The sequence below is a fragment of the Dromiciops gliroides genome, chromosome 1, assembly GCF_019393635.1.
Source record: "Dromiciops gliroides isolate mDroGli1 chromosome 1, mDroGli1.pri, whole genome shotgun sequence".
Classification (NCBI taxonomy): Eukaryota; Metazoa; Chordata; class Mammalia; order Microbiotheria; family Microbiotheriidae; genus Dromiciops; species Dromiciops gliroides.
The window spans coordinates 341954682-341980598 of record NC_057861.1 but is presented as its reverse complement, the minus strand read 5'-3'; positions in this window follow the sequence as shown (position 1 = coordinate 341980598).

Genomic DNA, 25917 nt, shown 5'->3' with positions numbered 1-25917 from the left:
CCAACTGCCCTGCAAAAAAAAAAAAAAAAAGAAAGAACTATAGGGTGGGGGCAGCTAGATGGCGCAGTGGATAGAGCACCGGCCCTGGAGTCAGAAGGACCTGAGTCCAAATCCGGCCTCAGACAATTAAGACTTACTAGCTGTGTGACCCTGGGCAAGTCACTTAACCCCAATTGCCTCACCAAAAAAACCAACCAAACAAAAAAAACTATAGGGGGCAGCTAGGTGGCTCAATGGATAAAGCACCGGCCCTGGATTCAGGAGGACTTGAGTTCAAATCTGACCTCAGACACTTGACACTTACTAGCCTTGTTACCCTGGGCAAGTCACTCGACCCCCATTTCCCCGCAAAAAAATAAAAAAAATTTAAAAAGAACTATATACCAGTCATGGAGGACATAAGTATAAAGAACAACAAAGTTTTCATGTCTCTCTTATCAGAGCTTTAAAGGATTATAAATACAGAATATATCAGAACAGATGGTTTAGAGCCCTGTTATACTTTGCTGTTCTGTTGGTTACATCTTCTCTTAGCTCTTATTTCTTTATATATAAAAGGGAGATATTAAGGCTAGCACTACTTGCCTCAGGAAGTTCTTAGAAAGTGCCTTGTAGACAGTAAACTGATATAGAAAGTGAAGCTGTTGATATGAAGATGCTCAAGGTAATTAGTGCTATTAATCAATCAATCAACCAATTAATTACTCCATCAACCAACAAACATTTTTTAAGTGCCTCCCACTTCCAAGTACTGTGTTAGCTAGTGTGGATACAAAGAAAAGCAAAAGATCATCCCTGATCTCAAGGAGTTCCATTTTGGGGAAGATTACAGAAAGAGATAGGTAGATAAATGATAGATAGATAGTGGATAGATAGACAGATGAATAAATAATGGTTGTATCCTATATACATTTAGAAATGTACACATATATTTATCTCTATATATCTCTCTCTATACATGCATATATGTCCATATATACATGAATAGCATGTCACCTATGCATGAATACATAGATACATATAGAATAGCTAGTATTTATGAAGATTAAATATCATCTCAATTGAGCCTGACAATAACACTGTGAAGTAGGTGCTATTATTATCTCCATTTTATAAATGAGGCAACTGAGGTTGAGAAAGAATTAGTGACTTGCCCAGGATCCCATAGTTAAGTGTATAAACCTAAATCCTCCTGACTCCAAGTCTAACCCTCTAACCAGTGTGCCACTCACCTATGGATAAATAGGAGGTAATTTGGTGTAGGAAGGAAGATGCTACTGGGAGCTGGGAATCAGGAAAGGTTTCATAGACAAGTGGCCACTTATCTGGGTCTTGAATAAAACTATGATTTCTTTTTTTTTAAAAGTAATAAACATTTTTATTTATAGTTTTGGGTTCCAATTTTTATTCCTCTCTCCCCTCCCCCTGCCCTGAGGCAGTAAGCAATCAGATATGGGTTATACAGGTATGATTACATAAAACATTACCATATTAGTCATTTTGTATATGAAAACTCGAATCAAAGGAAAAAATGAAGGTAAAAAATGGTATGCTTCAGTCTGTGTTCCATCAATATCAGTTTTTTCTTTGGAGGTCCATAGGATGTTTCATCAGTAGTCCTTGGGATTGTCTTAGATCATTGTATTATTGAGAATAGTTAAGTCTTTCACAGTTCTTTATCAAACAATATTGCTGTCTCTGTGCCCAGTGTTCTCTTGGTTCTGTTCTATTCACTATACATCAGTTCATATAAATCTTTCCAGGCCTTTCTGAAATTATCCTGCCTATCATTTCTTATAGCACAATAATACTCCATCACCATCATATACCACAGTTTGTTTAGTGATTCCTCAATTGCTGGGCATTCCTTTGATTTCCAATACTTAGAGACCACAAAAAGAGTTGCTATAAATATTTTTGTACAAATAGGTCTTTTTCTCTTTTTTGGGATGTCTTTGAGGTATAAACCTAGCAGTGATTGCTGGATCAAAGGGTATGCACAGTTCTATAGCCCTGTGGGCATATAAAACTAAAATGCAAAATGAGAAGAGTGTATTCCAAGCATGGTTCAGTGAAAAGGGATGGGTGTCTTATTTGAGAAGCACTAAGAATAGGAATTGGATTGGACTGGAGAGTTCATGAAGAGGCATAATGTGTAATGAGTCAGGAAAAATAGGTTAAAGCCAGGTCTATGTTTCATCATAAATCATAGATATTCTCAGAGCTTTAGTCAACTGTGCTACCACAGAACAAAATCTAACTCTTGCTCTATTCACACCTTTGTCCTATAGGTAATAAGGAGACACTGAAATTTATTGAGTAGAGGAATGAAGTTCTTACTATGTTCTAGGCACTCAGAATACAAAGGCAAATATGAAATAGTCCTAGCCCTCAAGAAGCTTGTATTATATCAAGAGTCACAATAGGTATATATACAACTATATGCAGAAAATATGCAAAATAAATATATACAACTATCTTAAGGTAATTTTGAAGGTCCTTAAAGAAGATATAATAAGTCATGTAAGATATTTTAAATGATTATGTATTAGGGCAGAGTCAGAACTGGTTGAATGACCAGACCCAAAAAGTGCCCATTAATGATTTGAAGTCAACTTGCAAGGTACCTAGTGGAGTATACCAGGGATCTATATTTTGACATGTACTATTCAACATCTTTATTAATGTTTTATGTTACTGAAGGAGTAGTAATAAAGCATAATTTTTAAAAGTAAAAAATCTATGTTGTAGATAGTCAGACATTAAAAAAGACTAATCAATGACTTGTATGAAGACATTGATATTATTTTCATCAAATTTGTAGATGACACAAAGTCAAGATAACTAGCATATTGAATGGCAGGGCTAGAATCCAAAGAGGCCTTAGTTGGCTACAATATTATATTAAATATAAGATGAGGTTTGATAGAGAGGAATGTACAGTCTTAACTTATTTGTTTAAAAAATCAACTTTATAAGTACAGCCAGTAGGTAATTTTTTAAAAATTGGTGTTTTTAGTGAATGAGATAGTCCATTTTCTATTCTGATGAGATGGATCACCTCTTAAGTATTATGTTCAGATCTAAGAGATATTTTTCAGGGAAGACAATAGTAAACTGGAGATCATGTGGAGAAAGGTGGCCAGCATAGTGAAGGCCTCAAGATCGTATAATATTAAGATGATTTGTGTGAAAAAATAATGGTATTTGTCAGATACTCAAAGGCTCACCTGGAGATTAATCTAAACTGATTGAATTAAGTGAGAGTGATTGACTTTGCTGACTACCCTACTTCAAGTTAATTAGATTGTAACCACACCTGGCTAGCCCTTAAGAAGGTATTGTTCTCAGAAGCTAAGGACTTTGAACTCAACTCCAGACCACCTTCAAGTCTAGTGAACCAATGGATGTGAATGATGCCTACCAATCAGCTTGAAGCAGTGTGTAAGGACCGCCTCTGCTCCAGACCTATAAAATGCTTCCACATTCAGTTTGAGGGAGAGTTCATGGTTGAAGCAGGCTCATGGCAGAGGACTTGAGGAAGAACCAGACCAGCCTGGAACTCTAGGCTAGATAGTCCTTTTCTTAACTCCAAGTATTCTTTTTTTTTTTTCCTAATATCTAGTATGCTTAATGCCCAAAGACTGGTGCTAAAGCTTCTAATTTAAGGCAACCACACATTTAGATTTTAAACATCATAGCTGAAAGAAATGGAAATGCTCAGCATGAGAAAGAGAAAAATTTTTGAGAATAGGATAGTCATCTTTAAACATTTGAAGGGTTAGACTTCCTCTGCTTTGAATGAGAGGCCAGAACTATGAACAATGAGAAGAAGCATTGAAGAAGCACATGTAGGTTTGATGTAAGGAAAACATTCTACAGTAGAAGGTTTAGAAGTATTGGAGAGTGAAATGAGCTACTTTGGTTTCTCCCTCTCTAGAGGTCTTTAAGGAGACTGGACAAATGATTGGATATGTTTTGGAGGGGATTCTTGTTCAAATACTACTTGAACTTTATGCCCTCTGATGACCAAACAGAGAAACTGTGATACTATAATTCTGTGACAGGCCATCACTAGATGAAAAATATCATTTAAGAAAGGAAATTGTGGGTATTAAAAGTGATATTTATTTGCAATAATCCTGCTTTCTTTCTCCTATTTAATGCTTGATGCAGGTCATGGACCATCTGTAGTGTTGGACTAAGATGGGATGACTGGTAAATTAGTTCAACAACTTGTCAATCGAATTGTATATTCTAGATGGATATTGTGAATTCTTCATCCACTTGACTTTTCTGTGTGCATGATAATCCCAAATTCTTTTGACTAATTCTGGATCTTTTTAGGAATCACTACTATGTTGCCAAATTTGGATATAATCAACACAACATAATTTGAAAACAGGGAGGCACTATAGCTGTTGTTTTTTTTAATCTGTTTTTGTTGTTGTTGTTTAGTCATCTTCTGGGGGTGGGGGTACAAAAAAGAAAAGCAGATGTTTTTATTTTTATTTATTTGTTCCAGTAAGATTATTTTAGCCTCTCCGTTCAATGTAAATGAAGAGAGATTAAAGCTTGTTTTGATTTTGCAGTATGATAGCCATGAGATTTGTACTAAGGCAAAATGAAAAGGAAAGATAAAATCTGAGAGATATTTCTGATGATTAGTGATTAGAAGAAAATCTGCTCCTCTTTAAGTTATTTATTTTTAAGGGATTTTTTTATGGTACTGTGTATTTGAGATTAATTTTATTTTACTTCAGATATGTATATATATATATACATATACATATATATATATATATGTATATATCAAGGCTCTTTTATCTTGCAGTCAGCATTATATTCAAAGCATAACTGGTGGTTGGCCTCTTGAAAATTTAATGTGCCAGTGGCAGCGTCTTAATTCCCATTATGAAGACTGGTTTAGTGAAAGAACACAGGACATAGAATCAAGAGACTAGATTCCAATATACATTTTGCTATTATGTGACTTAATAAATCACTTTAAATCTGTCATTTTCAATATCTTTTGTCTTAATGCTTACCCAGTCCTTAGTCATTGAATGGGCATTGCCTCAGACAAACTGAGGCCTAGGAAACATTTGAATTTAGAAAGGCCAAAGTCATCCACAGCATTGTCAGTGGTCTTGACCTTTGTGTTGGCACTGGAATTTCATCTTTCTGGAGGAAAGAGTGAGGTTGATGACCTTGAAGAGCTCTGCCTCACTTTTTAAATAGTATTTTATTTTTCCAATTATATGTAAAGATAGTTTTCAGTGTTCATTTTTGTAAGATTTTGAGTTCCAAATTTTTGTCCCTCCCTCTTTTCTCTCCCCCTCCTGAATCCAACAAGCAATCTGATATAGATTATACATTACAATAATATTAAACATATTTCCACATTATCCATGTTGTAAAAGAAGAATCAGAACAAAGCACAAGAAAGAAGAAACAAAAGAAAAATAGAAACACCCCAAAGAGTTAAAATAGCATGCTTCAATCTGCATTCAGACTCCATAGTTCTTTTATTTCATGTGGGGAACATTTTTGATCATGAGTCTTTTGAAATTGTCTTGGATCGTTGCATTTCTGAGAAGAGCTAAGTCTATCAGTTGATCATCACACAATGTTGCTGTTACTATGTATAATGTTCTCTTGGTTCTACTCACTTCATTCAAGTTCAGTTCATGTAAGTCTTTCCAGGTTTTTCTTAAATCTGTCTGCTCATTATTTCCTACAGCACAATAGTATTCCATTACATTTATTTGTCATGACTTGTTCAGCTACGCCCCAATTGATGGGCATCCTCTCAATTTCTAATTTTTTGCCATCACAAAAAGGACATCTATAAATATTTTTGTATATATAATCCCTTTTCCCTTTTTAATGACCTATTTGGAATATAGACCTGCTAGTGGCATTGCTGAGTCAAAGGATATGCAGATTTATAGCCTTTTGAGTATGGTTCCAAATTGCTCTCCAGAATGATTGAATCAGCTCACAACTCCACCAACAATGCATTAGTTTTCCAATTTTCCCACATCTTCTCCAAAATTCATCATTTCCATTTTTTGTCATATTAGCCATTCTGATAGGTGTGAGGTGATACCTCAGAGTAGTTTTAATTTGCCTTTCTCTAATCAATAGTGATTGAGAACTTTTTTTTTTTCCATATGGCTTCTACCTCACTTTTATCTAATTTACACACAAGTCAAGACATCATGCTTGTAATGTCATTGGGCTTCTTTAAGAACAAAGAATGAACAGCAAGATAAGTATAGGTTACTTTCTTCTTTTTTTCATAATGGTATTAAAAAGAATGAAATAAATGTGAAATTTTGTTGAATTTTACAGAGTAAAAATACTAATTACTAATTAAATCTGATGTATCATTATATCTAATGTAATACTACATAATTTTTATATCCTCATATTATTTTATTATTTGTTGTCATTATATCCTGTAGTAAAATCCTATTTTTCTGCCTAACAGTTACCTGAAAATGAAGGCTATGCTAATAGAATGGTGGCTCTGATAGGTCCTATCAATATGAGCTCAGTATGGATTATGTATGCCTGTTGCCTAAAGTTCTACATAGCTAAATTTGGAAAAGCTTAATACTAGTCTGGTTACAAGGTGCTGCCACAGCAACTGTTGAAAACTACTAAATTACAGAAGAGTTTCATTACTCCTAGTTAAAGTTTAAGCTCTGATGGAATGTAAGCTCCCTGAGGGCAAAGATAAGTTCATTTTTATGTTTGCATCCTTTGTGTCTTGCACAGTGACTCACCATAATAGGTGTTTAGTAAAGGAGTGCTCTGTCTGATGATTCTTAAGGTATTGAAATATTTTCTATATTTATATATACACACATATACTTATGTATAAAGTATTATGTTATATATAGTTTTTTATATATTTAACTATTTTATAGTTAATATATGTGTATTTGTGTGTATATATATATATATAGTTAATTTATTTATATCAAATCTCATAAACCAAGACCTTTATTTATTTATATATATATATTTTTTTGGTGAGGCAATTGGGGTTAAGTGACTTGCCTAGGGTCACCCAGCTAGTAAGTGTTAAGTGTCTGAGGCTGGATTTGAACTCAGGTCCTCCTGAATCGAGGGCCAGTGCTCTATCCACTGTGCCACCTAGCTGTCCCCAAGACCTTTATTTTATAAGTTCTTTGGAGGCAGGGAACATGATCTCTAGTAGGATCTTTTCTGGCATTGTATAGCAAATGAATTATGGCATGAAATCAAGATAGGTTATAATAACTTCATGAATCTGTAAGCTTATCAATGTGTATATGTTCTTTACTTAAAGGGGTTGCCTGATATTCAGTGGCCTATCTTAAAAGAAGAGCCAAATAGTTCCTAACAGCTATCAGAAGCTGCCAATTGAAAAGCACTCCCTAGTTTAGCCCTGATCTCATTCTAGCTAAATTCCCACAGTACAAGCAGACAACCCCTACAACAACAGCAAAGACTACAACATCTCATAGCTGTTGGCCTGGGGCCATGTCTCACCAGTCCTAAACTGCTGCTGATTCTTTGTTGCTCAATTTCCATTTATTAAAGAAATAAGATATCTGACTAGGAAACTTGCCAAACAATCTTTCTATACTTTACCTACTATTGTACTAAATTTCTCAATTATGCAATTTGTCTATCCTTTAGCATTTGTCTAAAAAAAATAAAAAGAAGCAGCTTCTACATCATTTTTATTCTGATTTGACTTTCTGATTCTCATGGATAAGGTAGTAATTTCTGAAGTGGAAAACTTATAGGGAATTAAACCCAAATGGTCTAATTATTTTCCTCAATAAATTCTGAAAAATATTTTATGAAAAATGTCTGTAGGTATAGTGTTATTTTAACTAAATTAGGCTAAAAAACAAAATGTTGGACAAATGACTAATGAGAATGAATTGCTTTGAACATAAATACAGCTTTATAAATGTTCTATTTTCTATCATTGTTATTATTATCCACCTGTAATCCCTGTTGTTATGCAAGAACTGCATGTTAGATTTCATATTCCCATTTCTTAATAGGATGCCTTCATTTTAGTTAATAATCTAAGCTGTTTTGAAATAGAGAAGCTGTGAAAACTAATTAAAATAAAATACTAATTAAAAAACAGATTGTTTCCTCATTCTGTGAGCAAAAGGAACAGTATGCAACCTATACATGAGAATCTATCAAATCAGAGAGTCCATTCCTACAGTTACTTGGAGGTGTAACATAGAAAATTTTTAAAGTTCAGTGTTGGTTTAAATACTTTAAAATGTTGATGGTTCTTTTCTGACCCTTAAGAGCAAGATAGAATCTACTCTCAAATACACATTTTCTATTTAATTAATATTTTGCATTTGCATTGCAAATCAGACTTCCTAAGCTGACAGTTATAATTCAAAAACAATTATCTACAATATGAGTTATGGAAATGTCATAGAAAATTCACTATTGTAATATTTTGCAGAAAGACATATATGTTTATGCAGTATCTTATTATTAAGGAGTCATTTAATAATATATAAGCATGAACTTATATATTAGTTTTTTTTTAAGAAAATACAGTTTTCCATTTGACCCACAAACTACATTTTGAGTCAATGGCAAAAAGAAAAGTTCACCTCAGAATTACAATTGCAATTTGATTCTTGAAAAACCGATTGTGGGGCAGCTAGGTGGCGCAGTGGATAGAGCACCAGCCCTAGAGTCAGGAGTACCTGAGTTCAAATCCAGTGTCAGACACTTGACACTTACTAGCTGTGTGACCCTGGGCAAGTCACTTAACCCCAACTGCCTCACTTTAAAAAAAAGCGATTGCAAATAAGTAGACTTTCCAACTTCTTTATCTTCTTTTTTTCTTGGTAGGGCTAGGTGGTGCAGTGGATAGAGCACTGGCCCTGGAGTCAGGAGTACCTGAGTTCAAATCCGGCCTCAGACACTTACTAGCTGTGTGACCCTGGGCAAATCATTTAACCCCAATTGCCTCAGTAAAAAATTAAAAAATAAATAGATAAATAAATAGATAGATAGATGAATAAATAAATAGATAGATAAATGAATAAATAAATAAATATACAAAGCAAGCTAGATAAATGATGAATAAGGAATAATCACCAGGCAGAAAGTTCAAGGAAAGGGGCCTTATCAGACATCCATACAGCTTCCTATTTGCATGTCATTCTCATACTCCTCTCTGGCTTTTTCTCTCCAGAATGAATAAAGCAAAATAACTGAGTTTTAAAAGTCAGATTCCTCTTTTTTCCTCATCTATACCCATTTCACAGATACTACTCTCTCTTCCCTCAACCCAGGGAAATAGATAGATATCCAATTCCTTCTTGAGAGAAGATGATGACAAAGTGTCTCTTGGGTGGGCCTGCTTTGATAGAAAATTCTTTTTTTTATTGAGTATTGTCAACTGGCAATGAGATTTCACGATGACATAAACAAATCCATTTAGACTTCAGTTTTCATAGTAGTTAGCGGGTACACCCACAGCATATCTAAAATTGTAGTACAATAAACTTAGTTCTGAATACAAAGGTTATGACAGTATGTATTAATGGCTAAACTAAATACATTTTTCCAAACAAGGAAAATTATTCAGCAATATTCAGCATACCTGCAAAGGTCAGAACGCAACTCATTTAGAAACATAACTAATACATTATTTGTATGATAAAAGCAGCACTGCCCAGAACAAAAAAAGTACTGTTTAAAAAAAAAAAACAAACAAAACAAAACCCGACCATTTATTTTCTTCATAAATAAAACATTAACCAGTGTAAAACAATGTAGTAGAAGGAGAACAGAAAAGATCCCGAAATCTCTGGATACACAGGCACAGCCCAGCAACAGTAAAACAGGTTCAGCAGTAGATGGAGACTGAGTACCAGCTCTCTAGTTACTGAAGGAGGGCTGTGACTGTGTTTTACACAGAACAGAAAAGAACAATCTTGTCATAACTCCATCCAAACTGGATGCACTCACAAGAAAGAAGAAAATGAGACCTGCCTCTTCTTTAAATTCCACATTAATGCAATTGGGCACAGAAGTTAGACTTGTGGTAGTGCCAGGAATGTTGGCTGGTTGACCTAAAAGGGATGAAACACAGTATGAATATTTTCATGACCTTTGTACTGACTTCCAGATTTAATGAATTGGAGCAGAACAAGCCAAGTCAACACGAATTCATCAAGCACTTACAATGGGCCCTTTGTTTAGCACTGGGGATACAAAGTAAGGCAAAAACTGTCCCTGCCCTCAAAGAGCTCATAGTCTAATGGGGAATCCAGACAGGCAAATAATAATAAATACAAACTAGATTAAATTGGGAAACATATGTTAAAATTTTAAATCAATTCAGGAAGATCAATTCAATTCAGTCCAATTCAACAAGCATTGACTAAATGTTTGCTGTGTGCTAGGTGCAGGGACTACAGAGACAAAAATAAAGGAGAAAAATAGTCCTTGTCTTCAAGTAAAGACAAATTACCAAACCTTAAAGTGATTGTAATTTACAATGTGTGGAGAGGGAAATTATAGATATTTCTAAATATTAATGTAAAAGATAGAGTTATAACATCTAATATTTTTTAGGTAGAGATATAAGGGAATATATAAGATATAAGAGAATTAGTACTGAATAAAACATATAGAAAAACCTAATATCTGTACATTTGCTAGCAGAGTCATATAGGTTATAATAACAACAATAATAACAATATTAAATAGTGCTTAAAATGTGCCATGCACCACGCTATCATTATCTCATTTGAGCCTCACAACAACCCTGAGAGGTAGGTGCTCTTATGATCCTCACTTTCCAAATAAAGAAACTGAGGCAAACAGAGGTTAAGTGACTTCCCTGGTATCACCCAGCTAGTAAATATTGGTCTTCCCTCACTCTAGTCCTGGTATTCTATCTACTGAGCTACCTAGCTGTCTCTAATCATAAATTGGAAGAAACTAGGCCAAGACTAAAATAAGTTTCAATACAGAGAAGTGGATGTTTTAATAAGCATTGAGATGAAATTCCTCAAAGTTTAGTATTTTTCTAAAGCCAGATCAAAAAGTTTGGGAGGGTCTCATGAATTGTTGGTAGGCCAATAAAAATGTATACAGGCCACGAGGCTTGTTGCTGTTGCTGTTTGCTGTGATGTTATTATAGTTGATGTTGTTGCCTATGCCATCAGGTATAATAGCATAACTTATAGAATCTCCCAGTAAAATGTAAGTTAATTGGGGGCAGCTAGGTGGCACAGTGGATAAAACACCGACCCTGGATTCAGGAGTTCCTGAGTTCAAATCTGGCCTCAGACATTTGACACTTACTAGCTGTGTGACCTTGGGCAAGTCACTTAACCCCCATTGCCCCACACACAAAAAAAATAAATTAATTAAATAAAATAAAATGTAAGCTAATTGAGGTCAGGGAATGTTTTATTTTTGCCTTTCCATTCTCAGCACCTAGCATAGGGTCTTGTGATTTTTTTTTTAACTGAATCTCTTTGTTTCATTGCTATAAGGAATTCCTAGGGAAGAACCTCACTTTATTAAGGCAGATCTATATTAGCGTTCCAACTTACAATGTTAGACAGTTGTGGCCTCAGGCCCTGAATGGTTGAGTGACTTGAGTAGGATTACCTAGCCAGTATGTGTCAGATCTGGGAATTAAACCCAGGTCTTCCTGGACTCCCAAAGTAATTTACTATCACACTAACTTGCATATAGTACATTTTTAATGGGAAAAGGAAGGGAAAGAGAAAGTGAAGATGCATTTATATTAGGCCTATTATTTGTGAGGGCAGCTAGGTGGTTCAGTAGATAGAGCATAGAGCTTAGAATCAGGAAAACTCATCTTCATGAGTTCAAATTTGGCTTCAGATGCCTAGTAGCTGTGTGACCCTGGGCAAGTCACTTAGCCCTGTTAGCCTCAGCTCCTCTTCTGTAAAATGAGCTAGAGAAGGAAATGGCAAACCATTCCAGTATCTTTGCCAAACAGAAACAAAAACAAAAAAAGCAAAAACAAACAACCAAATAGGATCATGAAGCATCAGACAGCACTGAAAAATTACCAAAAAACAACAAAACTATGTGCCAAGCATTGTGCTAAGTATTTTATAAATGTTATCCCATTTAATCATCACAACAATTCTGGGATAGAGGTGCTGCTATTATCTCCATTTTACAGTTAAAGAGGCAAACAGCAGTGGAATGATTTGCCTGGTTCACATAACTATTAAATGTCTGAGTCCAAATTTGAACTCACATCTTTCCAAATCCAGGCTTAGAGCTCCAGCTTGCTAAATTGACTCTATTGGGAAAGTGTTTTGCTAATGTTACAGCGTTATGTGAATATGAATTAATAATATATTGATTAGAGACTAGAATCTTATTACATTAACTAAAATAATGAAGACTACAACAAGATAGATGATAGATAGATGATAGGTAGATAGATAGATAGATAGATAGATAGATAGATAGATAGATAGATAGATAGATAGATAGATAGATAGATAGATAGATTTCTTTAAGTAAATATTTTAAAGTAAAGAAAATCAAGCACTCCCATCACACATTTGGAGGCAGGGGAGGCGGGGCAGGGCAGGGCAGTGAGAGTTAAGTGACTTGCCCAGGGTCACAAAGCTAGTAAGTGTCTGAGGTCACATTTGAACTCAGGTCCTGCTGAATTCAGGGCCAGTGCATTATCCACTGCACCACCTAGCTGCCCCTCCCATCACATTTCTATTCCATGTAGAGGTATTATCTGTCTCCTAACAAAATCCACTGGGTTATGAGATTGAGAAGAATAAAAAAAGTTTTCTAACAGACCATGTTCTTTGATAACATAGTTCCTAATTATATAGCACAACCCATCATGACAACATCTATCCCAGAAATAAAATATACTTCACAATAAGCCTAGACTGACCTACATGTAGGCTTAGGGGGTCCCTGCTTTCTTAGGACTGACTAGCCTATCCATAATAGTTGATGCTACAGTGACATTTGCCAAGCTGTTTTTACCTTGGGAAATCAAAAAGGTGAGAGAATCAGGTTCCCTTAATTCTATCCAAGGTTTTGTGTTGTAATATGGGGCTTAGGAGAGGACAGACATATCAAGGAGTCAAGGCACTAAGAGCTTAAACTGGCCAACTAGCTATCAGGACTGACATACCTAAGAAATAAGTGGAGATAACATTCTATAGCAGGAAAGTCAGTTAGGCATGGCTACTACCTGAGCTAGGAGAGAAAGATAACTCCAGACCATCATTTGGACTATAGTTCCAAAAAAAGAAAATCCCCCTGAATCTCAGGAATCTTTCCCCAACCCACCCCAAAAGGAACTTTCCATTTTCAGGTGGTCACCCCACCTATCCTCTATAAAAACTTTTGCCTTCCTTCTGTGCATGGAGGAGAAGGTTTCTAAGCCATTTCCTCCCCTTGAGGCTAAATCAACAACTTCCCTCTTCCTCACTTTCTCTAGTATGACCAATAAAGAACCATTTTAATTCTAATTGGACTGTGTTCAAGAGTGTAATTCTTTACAGAGGAATACCTAAGGACTCTCACCACCTATTTCCCTGTGATATGTTGCATTTAGTGGGAGAAAGTACAGAAGAAATGGACGATGCCATTTTATTACAAGTACACATCGAATGGCGAATCAAGAATTAAGGCTTTAGATGGCCCAGAAGAGGAAGAACAAGATTAAATAGATTCAATTCAGGCACCCTGAATACTCTTCAAATATTAATGTTAAGAGAAAGATAGGGGGGCAGCTAGATGATGCAGTGGTTAAAGCGCTGGCCCTGGATTCAGGAGTACCTGAGTTCAAAGCCACCCTCAGACACTTGACACTTACTAGCTGTGTGACTCTGGGCAAGTCACTTAACCCCCCTTGCCCCGCAAAAAAAAAAAAAAAAAAAGAGAGAGAGAAAGAGAAGTCTAGCAGTACAAGTGAGGATATATATCTCAGCACCATGAATTGGCATTTAATTAGGGGTATAGAATAATGGAGGGAGTGATTTCAAATGCTGCCTCAGACACATTTCTACCTGTGTGACACAGGATGAGTCACTTAACCTCTCATTGTCCACAGACAATTCTTTAAAGCTTTAAATTGCAGGACAGATGCCCATCTAAATTAGTGGAGGAAATTTTCTACACAAATAGAATTTCCTGAAATTTCCTACACAAATGGAAACAAAGATTGGGATGAAAAAGAAAAAAAATAAAGGACATTGGGAATTCTTAATTCGCGGCAAAGGGAGTGAAGGGAAGTACAGAGGTGACAGGGGAATGAAATATATTATAGGACAGAGGAAGTGTAAAAAAAGGTCAACCAATGAAAAGAGCACTGGATTTTGAGTCAGAAAATGTGGGTTTAAATTGTGAGGGTGTGTGTGACTTTGTGTGAGTCACTTAATCTCACCTCTAGAATGAGAGGTCAGATTAGATGTCCTCTAAAATCTTTTCTAGCTTTAAATCTATTATCCTAGAGCCCAAGTTTCTGAAATAGCATCTATTTCTATGTATACCAACATCTTTAAAGATTCTAAGAGCCTTAACGTCCATAGCTCAATATGCCAGTAAGATAGGTGGAAGAGGTTATCATTTCGAGTTTATAGTTAGAGAAACTTATGTATAAATATCTTTTTGAAAGCCCCAGGCAAACCTTCAAGAATCCAGACATCTGCTAGAATTCTGATTGTGCTCCACACAGAGCAACTGATAAATTCTTGACCTTCTTTGCCAACAATTTAATCTCTCAGAAGGTGATAGAAGCAATGAGGAGTATTGCTACTTTGGGGTTAATTTTAACTGACAGAGAAGACCTGTCTGATGATGTAGACATGATGAATTCTTGAAAGTTACCATGTTCTGTTAGCATTCTAAATAGTAAATATATATAATATAATAATATATATAATGTTGCATATAATATTATATATGATATAATAGCATATACACACATATATGCATATATATGCATAATCAGATTGTAAATTGAAGATCATATTTCAAAAGGTTTCGACAAAGGTTAAATATAAGCTTCTGAAAGATAATATGCCTCAAAAGCCATTTTTGTTACTGCCATTTTAGTTGTGTCCAACTCTTTGTAACCTCCTTTGGGGTTTTCTTGGCAAAGATAATGGAATGCTTTGCCATTTCCTTCTCCAGGTCATTTTACAGATGAGGAAATTGAGGCAAGCAGGGTAAAGTGACTTGCCCAGGGTCACACAGATAGTAAGTATCAGAGGTCTGATTTGAAGTCAAGGAGATGAATCTTCCTTACTTTAGAGGTATGGGAAGTCTTAAAACCCATAATAAAATATATTTATATAATCTCTTATTGTGACATTATTTCTAGTTATATTATAATATATAGTACTTAAATAGCACTTTAATGTTTGCAAAGTAGTTTACTTGCCATTTCATTTGATCCTCACTACAGCCCTGAAAGGTAAGTGCTGTTATTATTCCCATTTTATCAGTGAGGAAACAGGAGTACACAGCCAAAGGTTAAGTAAGAGACTGGCCTAGGATCACACAACTAGGAAGTATCTGAGGAAGAATTTTAACTGGGGTTTTACTGACTCCATGTCCATCATTAAATCTACTGCAGTCCTATCTAATTTTATACTTACAACAACTCTATGAGAAGGTGGAGTCTGAATTCTTTTCTCCATTTTAAAGATTAAGAAACAAAATCTCAAAGAGGCCAAGTGATTTGGTGGAAAATAATAGAACTAGTAATAGGTCAAGGAAAGGTTTGAACCTAGTCTCTGAGTCCAGGGTTCTTTTCACTATGTCATGCTGCCTCTTGATAAAGTGACCTCAATGAAATTCAAAACAAAAACAAAAAGAAAAACATTTGGTGAGATATTAAAAGGAATTGATAAGTCTATTTTAAAAGGACCTATACAAAATAGAGAAGGGTGAAGGAAGGGAAAATATAACCAAGGTTGAATATAAAGGTTTAGCATGATTATATTAGATATGTTAAAGCCCATAAAGAACTGGAGCTTATAAAATATGCTATGGACAACACAAAGTATTGTTAAAGTTTAGTTAGGGCTAGAGGAAACAAGGATGAGATTGGTCCATTGCTTGACACATGAGGTTTAATGTAAACAGATGACAAGGAGAGGACAAATCCAATTTTGCTTTCATTTTCTCCATTAAAAAGAGTGATCTTCAGACTGGAAAGGATAGATCAAACTTGGTTAAGAAAGACTTGAAGGCCAACATAAGCAGGGACATAAAAGAAGAATGGCTAACCATTATAAATGAGCTCAGAACTTCAGGCCTTAGGCTACTACAACCAAGGGCACTGAAAGAACTTACAGATATGAGCATGTACCCACAGTTGGTCATGTTTAAGAAATCATGGAGAGAAGGAGACTGTGGTATACAGAAAAAAAGTGTTGACCTGGAATTTGAGGATCTGGATTCAAATCTTTCCCCTAATGTTTAATGTCTTACTACTCAGGTAGCTGGGAATATCATTTAATCTCCCTGAGAAGATTGGATTGGATGGCCTCTGAGGTCCCGTTTACCTCCAGAGCTATAGCCTTTTGACAAGGCTTAAGTCAATGTCTCAAAAAAAAAAATAATGATGGATATCACAATATATAGGTCAGTGAGTTTGACATTGACTCCCATTGAAATTCTAGAGTACATTATTAAGCAAGTGATTTGTGAGCACTTTGAAACAAAGGAGATATTCAATGGGAGCCAGAATATGTCCAGCAAGAGCAAATCACAACAAACTAATGTAAGGGAAGGGTTTGATTGAGTCAATCAATTAAACCATCCCCACTCCACTTAATTGAAGTGAGAATCCAACTCAGTTCAATAAATCACTTGGAAGTAGGAACTACATGTGAACAAAGTCTAGACATCAACTAGGTGTTCAGGAAAACTGTTCGAAATGTTTGAGGAATTTAGTAATGCCCTGTAAGGTTTGTCTAAAACCAGGAAGCTAAGGGTTGGGAGATCCCAGCCAAGCCTCTGAGAAGAAATTGCTTGGAGGTTAGGGTGGGGTGTGAAAGAGAGTATCTTGGCCTAGGCCTAAGTTCCCTCTCCCTTCTCATTGACCATAAAAGGAAGCAATGAATTCAGGAAGATGGAGGTTTTCATCAATACCCTAACAGTATCCCTGGCACAGCAGGTGGTATCAGCGTCTAGATCAGGAGGCAAAGACAAACTAGATGGAATGAGGAAAAGCCTAGTAGAAAAGCTACACAAAGCCCAAGGGGAAATTCAGGATTACCTCATGAAAGGGAAGAAAGAACTTCTTGCAGCCAGAAGTTATGTTACTCTTTTACTATTCATTTACTATATTCTGCAAGCAGAAGACAACTTTACCCTGGATTTTGTATGTAATATTTTAAAATTATCTCACAATGTGCATGTATATGTGAGTTTATGTTGAAGGGGGTGATGGTGGATGTTTTATACCAACTGTTTCTACTGTATCACCTAATGAATATATCCCTTACCAAAAGCTAATTAAGATTGTTTCACCAATTGATACCAACTCATAGTAAAGAGAGGTGGTAGTACTCAGCCCATGAACTATATCACTAGAAAGACATGTCCAATCCCTGAGGTACTACCCCCTAGGGCCTTGTGGGAGAAGCAGACATCTGAGATCTGGGGCCCCAAGCAGCCATTGCAAGTGGGAGTTGGAAGAGTAAGCCCAGAGTATGGACCACACTATCTTTATGTCATATAATGATTAGTTCCCAGACTGATAGACTAGGAATATGTTGAAGTTATGAGATGTCTGGTTAAAAGCAAGGTATACAACAACATTTCTCATGACATTTGTGAAATTCTTGCAGATAAGATGAAGAGAAGTAGGAAAAGTAAATTTATAGTTAAATGAGTTAGTTGCACATTGTGTGATGATCAACTGTGACAGACTTAGCTATTCTCAGCAATGCAATGATCCAGGGTAATTCCAAAAGACTTATGATGGAAAATGCTCTCCACATCCAGAAGAAGAACTATGGAGTCTGAATGCAGATCAAAGTATATATTTTCACTTTATTTATTGTTATTGTTTTCTTTCTTGGTTTTTTCCCTTTTGTTCTGATTCTTCTTTTACTACATGGCATATATATATATACACACATATATGCATATATATAAAACCTATATCTGATTGCTTTCCATCTTGGGGAGGAGGAAGAGAAAGGAAAAAGGGAAAAAAAATTGGAACTCAAAATCTTATAAAAATGAATGTTGAAAACAGTCTTTACATGTAATTGGAAAAAAAACTGAAAAAAATTAAATAAATTAGTTGCAGATTGAAGAATAACAATGGATGATTTATGAATGAATGTCACTTTATAAGGAGGTCTATTAGAAAGTACTTAGGACTCCCTACTAAGCCTTATTTGTTGCTCGTGGTTGGTTCTCCCTTTGTCATGGCTTGCCAGAGTTAGCAATAACATATACATTCAGAGAATCATATAGTTAGAGCTAGAAGGGATCTCGATGACCATCTGACCCAACCCCATCATTTTATAGATGATGAAAGAAAAGCCCAAGAGGTTAATTGACTGCAGATTTGTATTCATCTAAATGCATTTTTAGTTCACGTAGTTCCAGCCAATAGTTATGGGGAGCAGATACAGCATACAAGGTAGCTAAAATTGTAACTTTTTTGGAATATGGTAACTTTTATCCATTAAAATATTTTATCCACTAAAATTCCTTCCTCCTCCCATCTTCATAGTGCTTGTGGACATCCTTTCTGCGCTCCTTCCTACCCAACACTACTTAAATGAGGGCTAGGATATTGTGCATCTTTTGCTGTTTATTATTATTTTGTAGGTATATTTTTTCACTGTCCTTCACAGTTCTGAGACATTTCCATAATATGTTGCCTTCTTTCAGCCACCACTTTCAAATGGGAACTCAAAACCCACTTGTGAGATACAGTCTTTCTGGGTATTACTAATAGGTTGGAATCAGGTTGAGGTCCTAGACAAAAAACTCCTTTCCTGCTTCTCTCAAGAGATCTTATCTATGTCTTAACTCCACTAAACTTTTCTCATCTTCACCTATATTTCTTATAAAATGTTTGGGAAAATAAAAAAATAATAATGATACTAGATGTTCCTAATGACAAATTAAACTACACAAAGTTAAATTTCAAAATAAGAGACCCAATTCCTATTTTTCCTTCTTTCCCTTTCCACCAATTTTTGCTTCTTCTGCATCTATCTCCCATTTCTCCTAGAGCTTAACTTCTTGAGACCATCAGAGTATCCTGTTCAATATTTTGATTTATGACTTGGATGAAGTTATGGAAGATATGTTTATCAAATTTTCAAGTTATAAATAGCTCAGAGAAAATAGTAAATGCATTCACATACCAGAATCAAGATCCAGGAAGTTCTCAAAAAGACAAAAGGATGTATCAAAGTGAACAGCATAAGATTTAATGGATAGATAGCTCAAGTCCCACACTGGGTTTTTAAAAAATTGATTGAGCTTGGAAGCAAGCCTTGGAATAACCTCAGTTCTTGTGAAAAAGAACTAGAGTTTTTATTAACTATAAATTCAACATGAACTGTCATGAATGCTAAAAAGGCAGTTTTAAGTTCTTAAATAGAAGCACCATAAGTAGATAAATTATTGCAAGAGTCCTAGCCTACCATCTTCTTCTTGGACAATATCTGGAATTTGTGTTCAGATATGAACAACACATTTTAAGAAGGATGATAGGCAAAAGTGTGCTTAAGAGGAGGATAATGTGAAGACTGATAGGCCTATAAAAGCATCTCTTAAGCATAATTGGAGGTAGAGGGGTAGTTTGGTACACAGACAAATGTCATTGGTTTCCTAGGATGGCATCATCTATGGGGATGATACTAGGGAGTTATTGCCAGGAGATTGAAACACAAGGGGGCATTCTACATTAGTTTCCCACATGGTGGGGAGCACTGCTGTCAGGTGGAAGAGCTGAGCCTAAGACTCAGTGACATTAAGTTCCTTGACCAGGGTCACATGGCTAATAAGTGTCAGGATAAGATTTTTAGTTCATGCCTCTTCTAACTCCAAATTGCATCATTCTCTCTATAAAGAGTCAGAACACCAGGATTTTTTCCTTCCTTCCTTCCTTCCTTCCTTCCTTCCTTCCTTCCTTCCTTCCTTCCTTCCTTCCTTCCTTCCTTCCTTCCTTCCTTCCTTCCTTCCTTCCTTTTCTTTTCTTTCTTTTTCTTTTTTCTTTCTACCTTCCTTTCTTAATATTTTTTAATTTTATTTTAAATTTATGACATGCAACAAGCATTTTTATATCACAGTATAATAAAAGAGGATTTCACTCTGATCTTTGAACCTCACTAGCTGTGTAAACATATTATTTTTAGCTTCCTGCTGTCCTCATATATAAAGAGTATAATAATAATATCTGTACTACCTACCTGATAAGGTTGTCTTGAAGATCAAATTCATTCATTCAACTTCTTTAGATATCCTAATTCAGTTATCTTACTGGATATAAGAAGCAAGGGTTATGTCTGACAACCAAAATATGAAACATAGTATCTAGAAGCCACCTTGAGAGTCACTGAATCCAACTCCCTCACTTTAATGAAAGGAAGACTCATAAAGGTGAAATTCTGACAATCAGATCTAGAACCCAGGTCTCCTGGCTCCAGAGTGCAGTGCTCTTTTTAATTAACCCAATTTTCTTGATAATAGACATATTATTGGGCTAATACACCAACCTACCATGTTTTTTTTAGTCCCAAAACTAATGGATTATTTAGTTAAGAGTATCTGATTTGACTGGCCTTTACTATACAAAGGTGTATTTATATTTACATCAGAGAAACATACTTACTATTCAGTTTCACGTGTTAGTATTTGTGATCAAAGTAGAAAGTACTGATTGGAAAACTAGTCATGAGAAAGGAAGGCACAATTATTTTTTAAAGTGTTCTTCCTGGGTATATATAGTATATATAGTATATAGTATATATAGTAATTTTGGTGGATTTTCAATGTGCAGTGATTAATATGTATACAGTTTCATTTATATATTATCATTCTTTTCTGAAAGTTAACTAGTGATACAAAATACAAAAGAATGTTGAACCCAATTAATAAGACATTGAAATCCAGATGATACTTAAAGAATTTCGCTATGATGAGTTACAAAAAGTAGAGAAAGATAATAAAACATCTGTGTTTTTTTTCTTTTTTTTCTTTTTTTGTGGTTTTGTTTGAAGAAAAATGTTATATTGAGAATGACTATAAATTCAAATAAAATGTAATTTATCTAAATGTTGATCAAATGATCTACTATCGATAATGAATTGATATTACAAATCAGTTATTTAAATCTGAACTCCCCTCAAACCTGTTAATCCAGTAAATATCTAAATAATTTTAATTAATCTTATAAAAATGTATATTCAAAACATCAGTATAAAAGTCTTGGATACTTCTTTTTGCTTGTCTACCTTTACTAGCAGTATCTATAATTATTTACTCTTTTCCCCAAATACACCATCCTTAGGCATTATGTTATGATAACCCTTCCTGCCTCTGGCAAGGAATGCTGCCTCCAGAATATGTCACTCTATTGTGAATGCTAGAGGAAGAAAATAACTAGTATATACTGTATTTAAGGAAGTAAATTCATCTCTAAAGACCAAATTCTGGTTAATGCCAGAAGCAAAGGAAATTAACCATTTCATGAATTATCTTTCTGTTTAGACCTCAAACAACAAAGCTTATTAAATTAACAAGTTGTACCTTAGTGACATCAGTGAATACTATAAGATTAAATTTAAAATTTCTTGGTTTTTAAGAGATAATTGAGCTCTATTAATAATTTTCCAGCATCACATATTATCAAGATATAGAAATACTTACATTAAACTTTGGGAATTTAAGTATAAACATAGGATAATTATGGAACTTGCTAATTCTTATTCCCTGTTGAAGGTTATCATATGCTGGGCCTGATTCAGGCCTCTCTGTTGCTTGAAATTTAGATTGTAACAAAGTTAGACCATAGCAGTTAACAAAAGCCTTATTTAGCTATAACAGGGAAATAATATTATGCAATTTATTTCATCTATTACATATATATCTTGTAGGTACATTGTTGTTTGTATGCTGTCTATTTATTAGAATATGAGCTTCTTGAGGCTAAGGTGCTATGTTTTTGCCTTTTTTGTATTCTTCAGCACTTGTCACAGTGCTTGACACAGGACAAGCACTTAATAAATACTTGTTGAATGACCAACTGACTAAGTTACTTTAATAAGTCTTGTATATCAAAGTGACTAATCTTTCAGTCCAATATACCATATAGACCATGACTAAATTTCTGGGAAAAGACCTGTCATATTATATACCTAATTGCCAATCTCCTTCCTCTTCTTCTGCTATTGTTGAAAGCACATATGTCTTTTCTTTTTTCACATCCTGCTCCACACAATTTCAAGCACATGAATGTATTTTATAAGATGTATTTATAAGGAAAACAGGAATAGAACAGAGGCTTCCCTGACATCCTTCATGTCATACTACACAGAAATTTAGAAATTATCTCCCAATATCAGTATAATTACATAGTTTAACATCTAAAAAGAGAATTAATAATGTAATGTCCTAATTACACTAGAAATTAAAGAAATAATATTGAGTGGTCTTTCAGTATTTTGCTATGGTTGTGGAATATATGCTCCATGAAAGCAGGAATTTTAGCGATTTTTGTCTTTGTGTCACTAGTACTTAGCTCGGTGTCTGGTATTTAGAAGATGCCTGATTTATGTATCCTTTATAGCTTACCTTCACATATAATACTTAATAATTGAATAGCTTTTTAAGTTAGTTCTACAACATTGTACATTGAATATATTCTAGAAAGTGCATTAATTTTTTATAAATACCATAACAGATCATTAGTTTTAATAGAAGTTTTGGAATATGACTACTATAGTGAATTAAAATAGACTAATAGCATATTTAGGGTAATGATCAGGTTGCCAGAAAAAAAGACAGTGAGTCCAGCAAATAGAATACTGAGGTAGGAGAAGAGAACATGTGTGGGCAGGTGAAAAGCGAGGTCAGTTAAGTCAGAAACAAACATAATGTGTTTTCGTTTTAGCTAAAAACTAAATACTAATATCTAGAGAAGGAAAGAACAGTGATCTAATTAATTTGTTAAGCCCTTATATGTTTATCTTAAAGGTTAATCACTTGATTTAAGGAAAAGGTTCTGCCTTAATTCTTTGCATTTTGTATTCTAAATGATATCAAAATTGTACAAGTCTCTTTGAATTTTGTAAAAGCAATCTAAACAGTCAATATGACATATATATATATATATATATATATATATATATATATATATATAAAACACAGAAATGTTCATCCTTTATAGAAGCACAATAAAGCTAAATTCAGTAATAATACTAGTACTGCCTATCTATCTTACAGGGGGGATTGAGAAGAAAGTGTTTTGTAAACCTTAAAGCACCACATATACACATTTGTGTGGTTAATGAGAATATCATAATCCTTCTCTGCTGTGAAGATAGAAAGGTTGATAATAGCTATAGTAAAGGCATGTATTTGAAAATTGGAAATATTCATGATTTCAGTAGTGTTAAGGGCTAAAATTCTAGCTAAACTGTCTAAAATATCTAATGAGTGGTCGCCAATAAATTATAAGCTTTAGCAAGAGTTAGACTTTTAGGCATTTATTAAGGAGAATAAGAATTTGGTAAAGAGAGAGAAAGGCCTACATTCATCTATCTATTAAAGGGAGAGTAGGTTTCTAGCTCCCTTCTCTGCCAGAGTCCCCAGGAAAGAGAGTGAGACTGAGCGCCAATCTCTTCCTTCCTCCTCCCACTAGCCTGCATCACTTCCTGACACCAAAGAAAAGACTCCTGGTCTTGCCCTCAAAGACCTTAGCTTCATGGGCGGAACTCTTCTACAGTAAGTCTCCAGCAGGTGGCATCATTCCAATCGTTACAGTAGTTTGGAAAATGTTTCAATTGATACAACTCTTGACCTCTCTAGGCAGTTGTATATAACTTCATGAGTTTCAGAGAGCAAAAATCAATTACCTATTGTCCAATAGACTGACAATGACCTTCCCCAGATTTTGATTGCCTGACCCTCAGATGACTCATCTGTAGTCTGTCATTAGGCTTGTGGTCAAACACTTTTGGAGTTGGTAGGACATACAAAGTTAGTACTTTCTTGGTAGAGCCTTTGAGAACCAAAGGTCACCTCTAGGTAATAATGATGCATCATTGCATTATAGCATTGTAGCAAGACTTTAGTGGAGGAATTATCATAGTACATGATCTGCATACATAAGCCAAAAGATTTTCAACCATTACTGTGTGAAGACCTTATACTTTCCTTTAACAAAACGAAGTATAATCAAGGTTGGGACCAGGTTGCATGCAAGGTGTAAAATACAGTCAATATCCCCTGTGATTGCTAAAGATACTCATAAAGCATATACCTCACTAGGACATAGTAAGCCTATTCACTATTGTACATCTTCTCTGTCCATAGTTTCTCTTTATATTATTTCCATTTTCAACCAAACTATTTCATATCAAGATATTTTGTTTTTCTACTCAAGTCAGGCTCTAGATGAAGACCTTTTCCTAAGTTGTATGGGAAAGGAAGGAGATAAGTGACTAGAGATGGGAAGCTATATTTTTTTTTTGCAAAATTATTACCATGGTTATAGACTGATAGAGACAACATGATATAGTGAAAAACGTCTTAAACCTGGAGTTAGAAGAGACCCATATTCAAATCCTACCTCCATGATACAATCATTATCCCTGAGATTCACTTTACTCATCTGAAAAATGGGAATAAAGGTACTTAGTTTATAGGATTTTCTAAAGATTAAATGAAAGAATGTATGTAGACACTATATAAATGTTGGTATTCAGGATTACAATAGAGTCTTATCTTAGTTTCTAAAAAGAGAGTAATCAGGGCAAAAAAGCATAGCTATAATTATCCTTAAAAATCCCTTAAATTGCCCATAGAACATAGTGTCCTTAATTATGTCTTAAATTTTATCTGGAAAGGGGGTTGGGTTACCAAAAAAATTTCTACATTAGAGAACAGATGGATGAGATGATTGCAATGGAAATAATTGGAAGAAAATTTTTATTTTTTCACAATAGTCAACTAAGGGGAACTAGAATTTTGACTTAAGTAGAAGAAAACAAAATAAAAATAGTGATAATAAGTAAATAACTATTTGTAGCACTTACTATGCCCTAGGCACTGTGCTAAGTACTTTAAAATTATTGTCTTAATTGATCCTCACAACATCCCTGACAGATGTTGTTATTGTCCCCATTTTACAGATGAGGATGTGGAGTCAGATAGGTTAAATGACTTCCCCAGTGTCACACGTACTTGGAAATGTTTGAGGCTGGATTTGAACTCAAGTCTTCCTGACTCCAGGTTTGATGTTCTATGCACTGAACCACCGAGCTGCCTCTTACATAAAGATTTAATTGGCAGGCAACCTGATGCTTAGGAGTAGGGTAAAATTCTTAAAAGGGCTCAGCATGGTTATACTAGTTGATGAACTTAGAATAATACAACTTAAACCAGAAGGGACCTTAGAGGTCATTAAATCCCAACCATTTATTTTACAGATAAGGGAAATGAGACCCAGAAAGGTTAAGTATCTTGTCTGGTATGCACTTACTAGCTGGTTAATATCTGAAGTGGAATTAGAACCCAGATCTTTATATCATACTGTCTCATAATTGTTCCTTTTTTTCTGCTTCACCATGAGGAGAGAAAGGGCAAAAGGAGAGAAAAAGAAATGTCTAGGAATGGCCACCT